This window comes from Coturnix japonica, chromosome 10, assembly GCF_054131305.1.
Source record: "Coturnix japonica strain WE chromosome 10, WE-NBRP24, whole genome shotgun sequence".
NCBI lineage: Eukaryota > Metazoa > Chordata > Aves > Galliformes > Phasianidae > Coturnix > Coturnix japonica.
The window spans coordinates 7,327,491-7,338,940 of record NC_140672.1 but is presented as its reverse complement, the minus strand read 5'-3'; the positions used below and the strand labels follow the sequence as shown (position 1 = coordinate 7,338,940).

Here is an 11,450-nt window from a genome sequence, read left to right as displayed (position 1 = left end):
TCTTACTGGGAGAACTCAGTCTGCAGAGAAAACAGAGCATGCTGTCAGTCGTGGTGCAGGGTGAGGGAAGAGCTGCACCGAGCCCTTGCCAATAGTTGCCTGTTCCCGCCACTGCCTGCTTTCTGCTGAAACACAGCCTAGAAACACCCTCTGTTTCAAACAGCAGAGGACGCTTCCATTCCTACAGCTCAGCCCTCAAGTCCTGCTGGCTACATTCCTCTCAATGATTTCAAGCAAGATTCGGAGCATGTGAGCAAAGGCTCCACAGCCGGACAGGAAAGGAGCTGGCAGGCGTAACTGCTTTCTGAGGAACCGTACAGTTATAAGGGAAGTTCAAAAGCATCCCTGACTCTTACATTAACACCTCCTCGGCCTCAGCTCACTGCCACCTTTAATTTCTAGTGCCAGCAAGTCTGACCAACAGCTCTGCTTACAGGAGAAGCACAATTGGTTTCAGGCACATGGCCCTGAAATCTGGAAAACCCCAACATTTCCATGTACAGCCAGCACAGAACAGGATAGACGCCAGCGTGGCTTTCTGCATCTTGTGACTGCCTGCCCAACCAGGAAGGAAAGGCACCTTGTGTGGCTCCACTGAGGCCATAGGGCAACTGTGTGTTAGTTGAATCCTCAAAGATATAATGGACAAAAAATAAACCAATAAAAATCATCCGAACAATGATGGTAGGGGCTGGAAAGGGAATTCCTCTTTCTTTATCTTTCAGATGGAAAATCAATGATTGCGTTGAAGTTCCTCAGTACAGCTGCAGGCCCTTCCTCCACTTGTATCTTGCTGCTCCGTGTTGCAACAGGAGAGCTGCTCTGGCCTCTCCTCTCAGCCTGTGCCGCCTGCACGGTGAGCAGCTTTGTGGATGGAGAGACCCACACAGACTTGGGCCCAGGCAGAGAACTGTGCCCTGCAAGGGAAAACCACAGCTAAGACAGAAAAGGAAGCAGCAGCACAGCCATCCCAGTTCTGCATATCTCTCAGAATTGCTCATCCGAGCCACTGGAAGAAGAGGAGCTCAAAATAACTGTGTGCTCAGAGGTATGCTCGTGGCAAAGGACACAGCCACAATTAAGAGCAGCTCACTGTATCTTAAGAGGCAAACAAAAAGCCTAGAAAAACTAGGGGCCAGAGATCTCAGAAAGCATCACTGCCACACTTCAATCAAGTTTCACCTGCTTGCAAAACATCTTAAGAGCAGTGATGGTTTTCTCCATGTAAGGCTTGGACACTCTCAGGACCCATCAACAGGGCACCATATTCTAACCTAGGCCCAGAAGCCTGCTGTCTCCTCAACAGTAACAGAATTTTCAAAGGTCTTGGAGAAGCCCTGGATTGGATGAAGCTGTCAGATTTAGATCAAGCTAATGGAGGAAGATGCTCACCTACTCCCTCTCCCATGGCTGGTGTGGATTTGGAGCAGAAAAGGACGTCTGTGTAAATAGTACTGTTGAAATATCAACTGGTAGAGCAGTGTTGCACATTGTACAAATCACAGTTGGACATCCATGGACAGCTGATGATAAAAGTAATTGTAGGGGAAGAGCTGGATGAAATATTGTTAAAAACAAATAATCATTTTAGCTGCACGTTTGTAAGCATTTCTTTTCATCCTTCTCAAAACAGTTTCATGGCAGAATAAAGAGGACACGTACACACAGACATTTCCACAGCCAGACCAGGGAATAATCAAAGAATATCAACGAAAATGTGTTTCCTACCAGTTACATGAATCTTGAAGGTGAGTTTCTAGCCAGCAGCCTCGCAGCTGTACTCCCCTTTGTTGCAGTAATTCATTCCTGGATGTAAATCACATGTAGAAAAGTGTTGCTATGATACTAGATGACAGAGAAAGTCCTAGAGCCAAAATGTTTTGCACCAGAGAGGCTGTCAGTTGATCCTCCAAATGCAAGACACACAAAATGAAGCGTTCCTTTATCTCTGGGATTCCAAGCATTTTCTCACCTCTGACTTTCACTTGGAATGTTGCTTTGTCATCTTTTGTTTCACAGCTGTAGCTCCCTTGGTCTTTCAGGCTCACATTTTGACCACGAGGTTGCGGTGCGTCCCCTGGGAGATGATGGTTGTCTTCTGGTCCTGCTTCACCTCTGTTTGATCTTTCTTCCATACAACAGCTCCGCTTGCAGCTGACACCTCACACACCAGCTCCAGGTCTTCAGAAGGACTGACTGATATTTCTGGAGTCATTTTGGGCTTGTTGACAACATTAATGGCTTCATCTGAAGAAAAAAAGAGAAAGTGGTTTACATCCTGACTCAGGCTTATTCAGCACAGCATGAAGATACAGTTAGAACTGATTGTAATGTCTCTGCTCATTACATTTGGGTGATCGAGTTTCACCTCCGGAGGTACTCACATACAAACGTGTGCTTGATTCTCCTGTGTAAGGAAAGAGTAAGTTCTATGCAGACAGTTCTTATTTCTTTTAATCAATTCTGTATTCTGCACACGTTCTTCTGAAGCTAAAATGAAGGCAGATAAGTAACGTGTTTGCAATGCATGAACAAACCTATTCAACACCTTGTCTCTAAGCTAACAAGCAGCGTTTGATGAGCACATCAGTATTTCATGCCCTTCATTCCATCCAGACAGAACCTGCCTGAGGACCAAGCTGATGGCTGTCAGCTACAGGCAGACCAAGCTTAGTATTGCATTTCTTACAGCAACAACTGTTGCTTTCAGTCACTGAATATACCAAGGCCAATTGCTATGCCAGGCACATTTATGGCATCAGTGAACAAATAATGCGTTAAAAATTGTAATAGACAGGAGTCATCTATTCTTGTAAAACTAGGTGACCAAAGAAGAACAGTCCCTCTAGAGTCAAGCTGTTTAGAACTAATAGCATCAATCAATGTCACGTAGATAGATTACTTCCCTGCCCTAAGACCATCTTGTGACCATTTGGTGCTATTAATTAAGCCCTCTTGATGGCTTTTTTGTCTGAGCCATGTGACATTTTGTGATAGGAGTTACTGCTAGTGTTCCCTTCACCCTACACCAAAGTAGGAGGTATCCATTCTCAGGGAATCATGCAGGCTTCCTCTGGATTTGATGCTCAGAGACAGCCCCAGAACTTTTTAAATCTTAGCTTAACTCTCATCCAATAATGTTCATCAAACAGTGCAACTTGTCCTTTGGGGATGCCTTTGTTCTGCATCAACCAGTTCCAACGGAGTCTTCTTGGCTTGTTTTAGATCAGTTTTTCAACAGATAAAGAAAGGGGCTTTGAATTACAAAGTGAAATTGCAGAATGCATGATTCTCAACCAAACAGAACGGGAGGTAGGATGCAGGGTGAATACCTGAGCCAATACCACCTGCAAGCAACCCTTCAATATCTTAGGAATCTCTAGCCATCCCAAATCCAGTGTTGTGCTTGATCTATCATCTCTGCTGAGTTTTTAGCCTGCTGATGGTGAGCATCATGGTGGTGACGGGTGAGCAGTTGGACTAGAGGGTATTAATCAACCTTAAGGAGCCTGTGATCAGAGGAATGTGAATGTGCTGTTAAAGGTCACAAGCGCTGCACTGCAGCATGAGCATACACAGCAAAAGGCTTTCAGTAGAGCTTCAGTTCATAAATGAGGACTGGGTTATGGAAAAGAGGTTCAAGATAGAAACCAGAAACCAGATCTTAACGCCAGGTTCTGTGAATGCAGCCAGCTGAATTTCACAGATATTGAATTTCAATGACAATTTCTTGTGTTATATTACCCTCCAGCTCCACCCTGACATGTCAGTGACAAGCATTACTCCTCCAGGCTTGACCTGACAGTGCTTTACTTGTACTATGAGCTAATGCCAGGAAGAGCAGGAAAAGAGTTTCATCCACGTGCCTTCTCCTTCCTTAGTAAAACCAGTGTGAAACTGCAGCCACGTCAGGCTGAAGGAGACGTCTCAGATGTCCTGCCTGGATGCAGGAGCTCACGTGTCAGAGGATGTCTGGTACGTCAAGTCTCATGGCAGTGCAGTGCATGACAAACTGCAACAACACTTTCCTGTGGGCTCCTTTGGGCACGAGGCCCAGCGGGTGACACACCTCTGGCTGCAGCTCTTCAGAGCCTCCCAGCAGCCACGTGATGCCCATGGGAGAGACACAGCTGACCCGCACAGCAGATGATTTACCAGATCGCTCTGATTTACAGCAAGAGAAGATACAAGTGGTGATGCTGAATGGTGAAATACTGCGAGTGTGTGGCATAGGTATAAGATTTGTGAGCCTGAGGATGTTCAAAGTCAGGATGGACAGGGCTCAGAGCACCTGATGGAGCTGCGGTGCCCCTGTTCATTGCGGGGGGAGTCCAACTAGCTGACCCTTAAGGGTCTCTTCCCTATCTATGAGATACACAAAAGCTGATTCTGCAGTAACCAAGCTACCAACAGCAGTTGTTTGTCTTACAGCTTGCCAACACAGATTTTAAAATAACAGCATTGATTACTCATTTGATAGTCACATTACAGTGCAAAGCACATGGAAACGTCCATCAGCTAATTCATTTAATTCTTTGGGCAGACCTGCCAGTATGAAATATTATGCTAACATGACAGAGAGAAGAAAAGCAAAATTAAGACTAGCTGACAAGCCGTGGCAGGAAGTTCTGCTCTCCATCAATTTAGTCCCATTATTCAATTCTGTTTGGAGATGTCTCCATGACTCTCTGGAGTTTGTTCTTTGAGAAGAAGCAATTAAGTAAGCTCTCCAATGCCAAAGTGCATACACTGCTCTAGGCCTTTCTTGTTTCTCCATGGATCAACAAGGGTGACAAGCCAGCAGAAGATGATGAAGAGCCTCATCATGCAAACTCATGCATTTTATCCCCCTCACAGATGCACTGACAACTTACAGCATCATCCATTGAGACGTTGTGAATTTTCAGGGTGTGTTTCTTCCCCACAATGTGCAGTTCATATTTTTCACTGGCCTTGAGCTCCTTCCCATCCTTCATCCACTCCACAGTAGCGCCTGTGTCTGAAAGCTCAGCCTGCAGTTTGGCTTCCTCACGCAGCCGAGCGGAGATCTTTTCTACATCTTTGCTCTTCTTGGTAAATCTCACTGCAGCACCTGTCAGGAGCAAAGGCCTCGTTATTTCAATTGATATCAGGCTAACGTGGTCAATGTTTGCTGCAACATCTCTGAAAAAGTATCACCTTCTGTTCCTGCACTCATCATTGTGTCAGTGCTGAGCAATTCAAGATATTTCATTTGGTCTTCTTGCAGGATTTACTAAGTAAAAATCAACCAAACATCTCCTTCCACTGATTAAGAATGCTCTAAACATGCTTCTGCAGAGGTTTCCACCCAAACAGGTCCTCCCATCATGAATGTTTATTTGTTCTATTTGGTCATGCAAAGCTGATTGATAGAGATATTATTGGAATGATTGCTCCCCTACTTCTAAACTATTCCAGTGCAATCAGAAAGGCTGTCTGAACCTGGAGCTGAAAGTACTGCTCTATGGTGATGCAGTGGTAAACCTGGTGACTGAATGCACTGGCCAGTAGCTGTGAACTGCAGACATTCATCAGCTGGCATGAAGCAATCTGGTTCAGATACCAAGCAGCTGGGTAGACTGGCTTACCCTACACTCAGTGCTATCATGTTTAGGTCATTACCAGGACTCACATCAGTCCATGAGATGCAATTTCAGGTATTTGGTACAGGCAGTGAATGCCTGCAGCCCCAGTTCTAATCATCAGATCACAGCAACTATGCCTTGACTGTAAGAGGAAAGGAGAAGGATCAAAGCAAATACCTCTCACTCTCATCTTGGTGCTGACATCAACATTTTCGGCAACAAATTTCACTTCTGCTCCATCATCGTTCTTGGTGACGTTCTTTATGATTAGGCTGTGAGTAGTTTGGGTTCTCTTGATGATGCAGGTCTCGCTTTCCTGTAAGACTTTACCACTGAGGTACCAAGTGCTGCAACACATTGTTGTAAGATCAGTAGTAAACATGGCATCCCCTCCAGGTACAGCTTCACCAGCTGTTAGGGGGGATTTCACAGCCAGGACTGGGTCTGAGGAAGAACAACATGTATGTCTTAATGCTCTTTAGATGCAAGTCTGGTATCTCATTTAGAGATGGAAGATTAAATCATAGGGACATTTCTACTTCTCCCTTTGCATGAGTGCTGGAAGAAGCACTTCTATGCTTAAGATCTGTTACAGAAAGTTCTGCCTCTTGCACATGTGAGATATCAAAAGATAAGGATATTCATGTCTCTCTCACAGAAACAGAACTTGTATCACTTCAGTGGTAGCTGGAGGTTGATATGAGATAGGAGAACTAGGAATAAAGGAAAGCCTTTGGTGTGTTAATGCACTACTATCCTTAAAGTCAAAGGAAGCATCTTGAGGGAACCAACACAGCTGCTCATGGGGTTTTTGTGCTTACCAAGGTGCACGCTCCCTGGGAATTCCAGAGACGGGCTCTGTCCATGCGCATTGACTGCAGACACTTGGAACTGATCATCAGCCTCTGCAGACAGATTTACAGCCCCTGCACAGCTCTATATAACAGTCTTATAGAACTGCCTCTAGTTGAAGAATCTCCACACAGAGATCCTTTCCCAGCACACTCCAACACGGGGGGGGGCAAAACGGGGAGGGGGCCACATACACACACAGCACCGGGGGGGGCCCGTAACTGACCCTCACCCATTCTTTAAAGGGGTGGGGGGTCCGTTTTAATGGGGGGGGGGGCCGAGACCACCTTCACTCCCCCCCCATCCCTTAAAAGGGGGGTGTCCATTTTGGTGGGGGGGGGGCAGTGACAATCCCCCCCCCCCCCATCGTTTAAAGGAGGGGGGGTCCGAGACCACCCCCCCCCACCCCATCTTTTAAGGAGGGGGTCGGGGGCTCATGGGGGGCAGCACAACGTGCACAACTTTGGGGGGGGGGGGCTTTAAAAGGCGGGGGTTACAAAAAGCATAGCTCTCAACTATAGATGGGATTGGGGGGGGCTGTATCGATGGGGGGGGCCCTTCATGCAGGGGGGGCACAGCGTAAGGCAGCGGCTTTGAGGGGGGTGTTGGGGCTGTTTGGCCTTTGGGGGGGTTATTGTGTGCCCCACCCCCACCACCTCCACACACAATGGGGTGTTAATGTGTGGGGGGGGGGGCTTAGATTAGTTGCGTTGCGTTCCCTATAGCTGCCCCCCCCCCCCGTCATTAACCCCCCCGCTTTATCCTTATGGCTGAGCCCCCCCCCGACAGTTCCCCATTCATCTTGATGGGGGGGGGGGGTTGTCACACGACCCCGGCGCGGCTTACGGCACATCGTCGACCCCACCCCCACCCCCCATAACCCCACCCGGGGGGGGAGGGGGCGATGTGGTGAGTGGGGGGGGGTTTCCGGAGGTGGGGGTGAGCAAAGCGCAATATGGGGGGGGGGGTCCTATAACTGGAGGGCAGCGGCTGCACAAAGAGCCCGCGGGGGTCGGAGAGCAGCACTTTGGCTGGGGGGGGGGGGGTCCATGGGGTCCGGGGGTAATGCTGCCCCACCCCCTCCCCCACCCCCCACTGCCGACCCCCCCCCCGCGTTGCCCCCCCGCCCCAACGTCAGCTCCTGCGGCAGCTCCTCGTCGCTCTCCTCCTCCTCTTCCTCGTCTGGGGGGTCAATATGTGGGGGGGGGGGTCCCATCGGGCAGCGGCAGCTCCGCCGGCTCCGATTGGCTGAGCCGCAGTGCGCGGGAGCGGCTGTTGTGTGCCGGTCGGTGGAGGGGCGGCTCTTCATGGAGCTGCCCCGCAGCCAACAACAGCCTGAATGAGATCCTGGAGTCCCAGACGCTGGAGGATGAGCTGGGAAAGAGCAGAGGCTCCCCACAGAAGGGCAAATCACGTCTGATAACGTGAGTGTGGAGCACAGCCAGCCCCTTCCTCACATGTGTGGGGCTTCCATGTTCCTCTGTGCCCATTGCAGTGTGCCACCCCAATCCTGCTGCCCAGCCAGGAGTGGATGGGATGAGCAGGTTGGGATGCACAGAGCAGTGCTCAGACATTGCTGGGACATTTGTGCACTGCTGTTGAGCTTCCCTTTGTGCAGCAGGGGAGAGGATGGAGGTTTACAGGTGGATGGTTGTTCTTTCTATGGCATTGCACAGGTGGTAGAACCTTGTCCATTCCCAAACTTATTCCAGGGCATGCGGGAATTTGTGCAGTTGTAGTTCCTGAATTGTGCTATTTAAAACCCTCCTGTAAATGGGGATGTTTTGTAATGCCTGCTGGGGCTGCAGGCAGCATTGCCTTCCTCCTTAGGGGGCAGGTTTAATCACAAACCTCCCTATTTCCTATCACAAACGTCCTACAAACCATGTCTGGGCATTGCTGTCTCGGCCTGGATCTCAGCTCCTGAGACTGTCAGATGTGAAGCAGCAGCAGCTGGGACAGGGCTGGCTCTGTGTGCCCTCTGTGGGTCTGTGGGCACAGAGTGGGGCAGAGAGATGACTGTGAGAGGGAGGAATTGCCCAGCCACTAGAAAGAGGAAATCAGCTGAAAAGGGGAGATTTGAGAAGCACTGAGGCTGTGGCTGCTTTGACAGTAAGAAGAAACCAAGCTGTCACTGTGCAGATGGGAACTCCAGTAGGAGAGCTGTGGTGGCTTTACAGATGGCAGACAGCAGCTGGAGTGTAGAGCCAAGGGTAGGGGGGGGATCTTCCTCTTAGCAATGCCATGCAAAGAATGATGCAGACTCCTGCAGGGTCGGCTTTGCTGTGTGACCCTGGGTGGAAGCAGCTGGAAGGTCTCAGCCCTTCTGCATTATCCCAGGAGCTGGGGCAGTGCTCGGTCTCATCCCACCTCTGCTAATAGCAAATGCAGAATCCCTTATCTGAGTGCCCTTTTCTCTCATGTAGAGTCACCGACCCTGGGAAGTTCACAAAAAGTTTGGGTGTTGTGTTGAGGGATGTGATTTAACTGGGAAGTATTGGTGATGGTTGGACTGGATGATCATAAGATCATCCAGATCATAAGATCTGAGATCATAAGATCATAAGATCATCCAGGTCTTTTCCAACCTTGAAAATTCTATGGAGTTGTAGCAGATTGTGGGGGTGTAGGTGTGGTATATATATGTACACAGATGGGAATATCCGTATGGAAAAGATAGATCCATGTGTGTTCTGGGCTGCACTGAAAAAGGGGTGGCCAGCAGGAGAGGGAGGTGATTGTCCCCTCCTGCTCAGCTCTTGTGAGGCCATATTTGCAGCACTGTGTCCAGGCCTGGGAAGGATGTGGAGCTGTTGGGGTGGGTCCAGAGGAGGGCCACTGTGATGATCAGAGGGCTGGAGCAGCTCTCCTATGAGGAAAGGTGGAGGGATCTGGGCTTGTTTAGCCTGGAGAATGGAAGGCTGTGGGGAGACCTCATTGTGGCCTTTGAGTACTTGATTGGAGCGTATAAACAGGAGGGGGAATGGCTGTTTATGAGGGTGGACAGTGATAGAACAAGGGGGAATGGTTTTAAACTGAGACAGGGGAGGTTTAGGTTGGATCTTAGGAAGATGTTTTTCGCTCAGAGGGTGGTGACGCACTGGAACAGGTTGCCCAAGGAGGTTGTGGATGCCCAATCCCTGCAGGCATTCAAGGCCAGGCTGGATGTGGCTCTGGGCAGCCTGGTCTGGTGGATGGCGTCCCTGCACATAGCAGGGGGTTGGAACTGGATGATCTTTGGGATCCTTTTCAACCCAGGCCATTCTATGACTGTACAGTTCCATAGTGGAACAAATATAAAATGCTAACTATGTAAAACATGGAGTCAGACCTGTGTGATTTGTCCACACCAGGAGGTGATTAGAAAACAATTTGTAAGCTACAAAGCTGCTTGCTGGAAAGGAAAAGAAAATAAAACTACAAGAATAAGGGAAAACATTTCTTCCTGAAAATAGGAAGAATAATGGACCTGACATGAAATTTGGGTGAAGCTGCCTGATTTTATGAAGCTATTCCCATTGTTTTCTTGGTTCTGTGTTTCCCAGATGAGTGGTTTCTGGCTGTGCTGCAGCACCAGTCTGCATGTGAACATCAACTCTGTTCACCATCTGGGAAGATTAGGACTTCCCTTCTCCCACCAGCACCACTGAATTACAGTTACTCAGTGGTTAAACAAAGGAATCCTTAAAGAAGGGTTTACAGCTGTCCTGTTGTCTGAAGTGCTTGGGGCATTCTGATGCTATTAAGCTCTATGTATTAAAAAGTTCAAAAAGAAAAGGTAGGCATCTGATTGTTGTGCCAGTTTCTAAGTTATTTGGAAAGCTGTACCACCCAACCACTCCTTCTATTTGATGGAGGTGACAAAGCTCAGTTTAATTTCTGACTGCTGTTTAAATTCTGAAGCTGGAGCTGGTTCCTGGAGCAGAAAAAGCTCGGAAGCTGTCCCTCCTACAAGCAGGCACCTCTGAGCAAAATATGACATCTCGATTTCTGATGGTAAGGTCAGGAGATCTGATTCCAGCGTCTAGCTTTCGGCTTCATGCTATGTTAGTGGGACCTTTGGCATCTAGCACTGACCAACAGCAACTGACAGGCTGGTAACAGTGCACCCCAAAGCAGTTATGTGTCTGTTTATGTTATGAGGGAAAATGGTATCGCATTGAGATTTCATGTTTTTACACTTTGCAGATCTAACTAGCTGCTGGAAGAATCCTGTACGCCATGTTCACACCATTTTCAATGAGCTGGATGAGTCTGTTGTTGGCATTTTAATGCCATTTACCAGGCAGGCACTATGTATGGAGTATTTGGCTCTCTCTACAGTCATGAATATTTGAGTATCTTCAACATGTGGCTCATTGCTTCCATTTCAGGCTGCCCAGAGAAGCTGTGGGTGCCTGTCCTTGGTGTTGAAGGCGAGGTTGGATGGGTGATGGGCAGCCTGAGCTGGTTAGTGGGCAGCCAGCCCATGGCAGGGTGTTTAGAACTGAATGATCTTGATGTTTTCTTCCAACCCAAGCCCTCCTGTGATCCTATGATTCTATGATTTCATTCAGGTTTATTGAGATGAGTTCTCCTAAATGCGCTGTTCTCCATATGATTATAATTGGAGTCTAGATGAATGACTTAAACCAGACACCAAACTTTCTGATGGCCAAAATGAAATGAAATCAATCCTTGACTGTGTCAGTAGTCTGTAACTAGAGCCCATCAGGTAATTCCCAGCCTCCTGCCTGTATCAGTGGCTGCACACAGTGAAAAAGTCTGATGGGATTTTAACCTATAAAATATTCCAAAGCAACCAGAGGGTGAATATATTCACTATGCAAATACCTGCAGGAATAAGCTTGTCATGTATGTCCTCAGGTAGCACAGTAGTTAATGGTGGGACTCAGTAGGTCATGCTGCAAGTTGAGTCTGCTGATCTTGAAGGTCTTTTCCAGCCTAAATGACCTTATGCTAATATTTCTGTATTTATTTCTGTTCAGCTCC

At 48.2% G+C, this 11,450-nt stretch overlaps 1 long non-coding RNA gene across 1 annotated transcript; it reads right to left on the bottom strand.

Annotated features, from left to right (window-relative positions):
- Positions 1 to 1,432: 1,432 nt before the first annotated feature.
- Positions 1,433 to 2,041, bottom strand: LOC146759216 (uncharacterized). Its single transcript, XR_014932279.1, has 3 exons — positions 1,973 to 2,041; positions 1,729 to 1,806; positions 1,433 to 1,523 (listed from the first exon to the last, which is right to left on the bottom strand). It is a non-coding gene; the product is annotated as an uncharacterized LOC146759216 (long non-coding RNA).
- Between the last annotated feature and the right edge of the window lie 9,409 nt (positions 2,042 to 11,450).